The following is a 6,000-nucleotide window of genomic DNA, read 5'->3' as shown; positions in this document are numbered from 1 at the left end:
TATATATTTTAACCGATGGACACCAAGAAAAAAAAAGATGGAACTTTTATCTCTTCCTAGTTATCACGCATACGCGCCGATGTGATCCCTATTCTAGGCCCTTTAAGGGCATTACCAATGCAGGCCCCTAAAACCCAGGCCCACATCATTTTTTAAAGAGCCATGTTGGATTAATCAGTCATTTAAAGGAGCTAAAACTCTAAAAAGATGCAGTGTTCCAATGCTAGAGCTAAACACCCTTCAAAACACATTACCGAATTCATTCTCGTTAAGTAAAAATACCCAAAGAACTTGATTGTGGTGGGAGCTCTTCCTGAAGTTCCATTATTGGTCTCTTTTCACTAAAAGCAACTCAAACTTCTGTAAGCACTTCTTCTTCTCCCCTTCTTCACATATATTTATTTATATTTGTGTTCACTTTGGGATGAAGTGGCTTCGATTTGGGTACTAGAATGTGGAATATTGAATCAATATGGACAAATTTAGATATTGTATCACATTGAATGTGAAACTTGTTTCTGTTGTTGTTGGTACGGTCATCCTTTAATTTGAGTAGTTCCATATCAAGTTAATGCTAATGTTGTTTTGATTCAAGATTATTGTTGGTGCTTACGATTTTGTTTTTTATTTAGTTTATGGGTATTTGTGGTTTAAAGTTATTGCAATGAGAATATACTATGAACTCTAGCTATGAATTGGAATCACTAGGCTTAAAAGAATGTTGTTTTGTGGAATGTCGCGATTTATGTGTATGTGCTTAACTGAATGTCCTTTGAAGTTTTTGAAGTTTATTTTCAAAATTAGTTATCTTGCTTTTTGTTGGTTATGAACTATTATGTGCTATTATGATTTCTATACTTATTTCTTTCTTATCTATTTGCATTTGATGTCGTGTGTTTTGCATAGCAAGTGATTGAGTCCAAACACCTTCCCATGGCACTTTACCATGGTTCCTCTTCTCTCTCTCTCTCTCATTTCTTTTCCTCTTCCTTGATGATGAGTTTGATGAATATCAAAAATATTCTCAACCAAGCTGAGTTTCGAGTGTTGGCCCTACAAAGAACATGTAAGAACCAATGCATGCTTCATGGAGATGCAAAACCGTAAGGGTGAACATGGTGGGTCTACTGTTGGGAGGATTTATAAACGCCGCGGTGCGGTTTCTACTACTTATCAATTGAGCAGACTACTTTGTTGAGAATTAAACATACTTGATGCTGATTTTCGTGATTTGTTATCGAATGAGCAAAAAACTTTTCTTCGCATTCTTGCCGATGTTGAAAAGCAAGACCAATATTTTGTTCGTAAAAATGATGTTATAGATCTAATCGGCCCGACATCGAAGATCAAGGTGAGTAACGTGTATTATCAATTAGTTTAAGCAACTAAATTATTAAGACTTAAATTAGTTAGTTGTGTTTCTTTGTATGCTTTTCAACTCCCCCGGTGCACTGAATCAAGTGATTTGTTTAATATATCTCTTTTATCTTTGTATTTCAAAAAATTCACTCTTGTGTTAATTAGGTGATGTCGCCATCCAATGCTTTGCTTTTTTGGAAGTCTAGCAAATCATATAGATGAACAATTCAAAATTGGAAAGAGTACTATCTTGGAGAGCCTTAAGTGATTTTGCTCTCGACTATAATTGAGCTTTATGTAGAAGAATATATGAGAGCACCAAATGTATTGATATTCAACGCCTTACTAAAAAGAAGGGAGGAGAGGGATTTCCCCGAATGCTTCGGCAATTTGATCAGATGCGATTGACATGGCGCGTAGCTTGTCCAACTGCTTGGCGGGTACCCACGCCGGTCACAAGCAAGAAACTACTCGATATTAGAGGCAGTAGCTTCCAAAGATTTATGGATATGGCACGCCTTTTTTGGCATGCCCGATCTCATAATGACATTAATGTCTTGAACTGTTCTCCACTTTTCAATGATGTTATCAATGGGAGAGCTCCCCGCTGCAACTTTGTGCTTAATGATCATGCATACCACATGGGATATTACCCATCGCCGTATATATCTTGAATATACAACCTTGATCCAAAGCATATCTCAACCCGGGGCTTGGGAATAAACAAAAATATTTTGCAAGAAAGCAAGAGGTTATTCGAAGCGATGTTGAATGAAGCTTGGGTGCTTCAATGTCGCTGGGCAATCATCGGAATCCAAAGGCGCTTTATGGAGTAAAGAAGACCTAGCTTTGATCATTAAAACTTGCATTATCTTGCATAATATGATCATAGAAGATCAACGGAATCAAATACTTAGGTTTGTTGCTAGGGACCCACGACTACACTAGTCTCAATCAATTTAAGGGCTTTGGGCAAAATCGAGAGCTTGTTTTGGGTCAATTCTTATCTCGCCTCAAGCAACAATTTCCGCAACAAGGCAACACGGAACAATTAAAGAATGACCTTATTGAGCTTCTATGGCGAGGAGGTGTGACATTTCCTCGACGATGATGATGAGAACGATATTTGATTGTAGAGGGAATAGTATCTACAGGTTTTAACCGCCAATTATCCTCCCCTCCTCGATAAAAGATTTTGCAGTTCGGTGACGCCCTACGCTTATGATATTGGGCTTAGCCTTTGTCGTCCAACACTTCACCAAAAAGAGGATTAGCCAAAGGGTTGCCGTAAGATGCAAAGTAAATCAAGAGGCTCAAGGCCAGTCGAGTTGCTCCAAAACAATATATTTGTTGCTTATTAATTTAGAGAAACCGCCCCACTAAGTAAATAAGAGTTGTTTTCTTTTTCTTATGTAAATTAAAGTAAAACAGAAAAGGAAATTTTATAATATTTTATTAGACAACATATAATTACCACTAGAGATCCGATTGTGGTTTGTGGTTATTGCTAGCGAAATAGGACCATATATTTAGTGGTTAAATTCAATGATTATACATGTTGCCGATTGTATCCCTCTGCTATAGACAAGAATAGTGAAAAGTGAGCCATGTTTCTTTTAGGTGCGTCCAATACGATATGACAACTCCCGTGGAGGAAATTTTACTTATTGTTGTCTAATAATCTTCGCAAGCCTTTTTTCATTTCATTCCTTCATTGTGCAAAAAGAGGGGTATCTTATTTTTGCTATAAGATATTTGGTCTTCAAGTAGTTTTGCTCTCAATTGATATGTTCTAGACAACCGTTGAATATCCTGCATTGACAAGTATTTTTGAAATCCATGTTGTTCCTAGTTGTATTTTATATAGTTCAATTATTCTTATGTATGTATATCTTTGTAGAATTGTTTGATCAACTTCTATGTCAAAGACTAGTATATCTTTAAGGAATTCTATTCCACTCGATATTGAGTCCAACAACACAATGATACCGCATGCATGTATGCATAAAGTATTTCTTAATTCTAATTGTGGTTATTCTCGAAGTCCGACTATCCACTTAGCCGGAAGATCGCTACTACCACAAATTCTATGTACTATTTCAAAGAATTTAAGTTCAAAGAATTGGAGAAACCGCAAACAAAAAAGTAAATGATAACAAAAGTAAAGCACTTATGAAGATTAAGGTTCATCCAGAGGATGGCTTAGTTCGTGTCTCCCCGCAAGCATGCAAAGAACCCCGCCCCGCTGATTTTCCACTGCCAATAAAAACTAAAAAAATAAGCGTATATACCGACAATCAAAAAAGAACTCCCTCAAGTATATACTAACACTTTACGCCTACCAGCCAACCAAAGAACTCAAGAAGTATATACTAACATTCCGACAAATTTTACCAAAATTTCAACCAAAGAACTCAAAGAAGTATATACCGACAACTTCAAACACAGAATACCACATTTGTTCTCCAACCGCCTTCAAGGAAAACAAAGAACATACAAAGACAATTGATTCGATAGTAAACCAAACGAATAAGAACATAAACAAAAAAATAGTATAATTGTTTTCTTAGAATCATGAAAGGAACTCCGATCCTAGAATCATGAGAGGAACTATATCCTAGAATAATGAGAGCAACACAACAACGCTCCCCTTTAATCACAACACAACAACATCATATCTCTCGACATGAAGACAAATTCTAATCGATGAGAATCCCATATACTCTAACTTTCCCCACCACGCATTCCCCATGCTATATACTCTTTTTCCACCTTTGAAGAATTTCCCTCAGTTTGTTGAAGTTGGTACCATTCTCGCCACGCTAAAGTCATGTCATCCAACTTTGGTGTCCATAAATCATCTTTTCATTCATTATTAGCTGAATGTGATGCATTTTTCTCTTCAATTGCAAATTTTCCATTTTGCATTTTTTTTCCGATCTTCATGTCTTTCATCAAGGAAGATGCGAAACTTTTCATTATTGCATTAGACCGAGCAGGTTTCAAATTGTGGCGGCATGTTTCTTCCTTCGATCTTTTCTCCTCGCTTTTACATTCGATTGGGTCTCTTTGTCAGCCGACGCTTTGTACTAGCATTGGATCAAAGCAAAGAGTCCGTGGATCCCTTTCGAGTAGTGGATCGATGATGAAGAATCTCCACCATTTGGTTCAATGGTAACTCTCAACTTCTTTTGATTTGTTGGTACTTCCATTCTTCATCATCAACTTATTCCATTTTTGAGTAGTTTTCAAAATCTCCCCAACAAGTAACGAATCTTGAATTGTGTTCCTTGAATAGTAGCTGCAGAAACACGCTTTGGCTCCATGATCTAGATAGTATGAAAACACAAAAGAATTGTCTAATTATTAATATCAGCCTTGATGAAAAGCAAAACAAACTACCATAATGACAAAAAATACATTATGAGGTTCGAATTAACTCAAGATCGCGAATGACAAGAAAACAATAACTCATCAAATGATAATCAAGCATATATAAGAAATTATAAATACCTCTAACACCGAATCATGCTACCATATCCTACTTTGGATAATTATAACTTCCTATCGCTTTTAATTTGAACTTGGAAAGCAAATTACTAGTACAAAGGTCTAAATGAAATCAAATGCATGACACCAATGCACTTTCTCCCTTTCCAACACAAACCATACACAATAATATAAAAGGGTGTGTCATTCCTTACAAAAATCATGTCACACATATCACGCCCGAGATTATTGTTGATCCTAACAAACAAATATAGATTGCTCCCATTGAGTGAATATCTCTTGTTGGACATTTCATCAAAGACATATACACATACGTTAGGTGGATTCTTGATTCCGATGTTCCTATCATATGTGCCCGAATAGAAAGTGGTTTACTTCTTATGAGAGCATTGATGGCGGTTCTGTTTTAATGGGTAATGACGTTGTTTGTAAGACGGTAGGAATTGGAACTATAATGGGTCAAGATGTATGATGGTGTAGTGAGGACTCTAACCGATGTGAGACATGTTCCCGAAGCCAAAGAAAAGTCTTATTTCTCTTGGTACCTTTGATTCCAAAGGCCACAAGTTTGTGGGCTTAAGGTGGAGTCCTAAATATTGTTCATGGCTCTTCAGCTTGTTATGAAGCGGTCAAAAATATGGAACCTTGTATACCTCGATTGGTAGTAACGGTGATAGGCTTATGATGTAGCAAAGGTGCATGTAGTAATGATTCCGAGTGCACTAAGATGTGGCATACGCGTTTAGGGCATATGAGTGAAAAGGGTTTGTCCGAATCCAGTGCAAGTGGTTCTTGAAGAACTGAAGAAGCCAAGTATGGGGTTCCGCGGAGCATCAAGGCCTATGGGAAGCGGTCAGAGTCAAGTTCAAGTCAAGCAAGCACACGACAACAGGCATCCTTGATTATGTGCATACGGATGTTTGGGGACCTCCGTGGTGGCTTCCAAGGGAGGTAACCGCTATTATGTCTCATTCATTGATGATCATACTCGCCATGTGTGGGTGTATATGATGAAATCGAAAGATGAAGTGTTTGAGACATTTAAGAAGTGGAAGGCAAGGGTTGAGAATCGCACGATAGGAAGGTAAAGACATTACGGTCCGACAATGGTAATCGTATACCTATGGACCT

This window comes from Coptis chinensis, chromosome 9 (assembly GCF_015680905.1).
Source record: "Coptis chinensis isolate HL-2020 chromosome 9, ASM1568090v1, whole genome shotgun sequence".
Taxonomy (NCBI): Eukaryota; Viridiplantae; Streptophyta; class Magnoliopsida; order Ranunculales; family Ranunculaceae; genus Coptis; species Coptis chinensis.
This window is presented reverse-complemented; position numbering follows the sequence as displayed.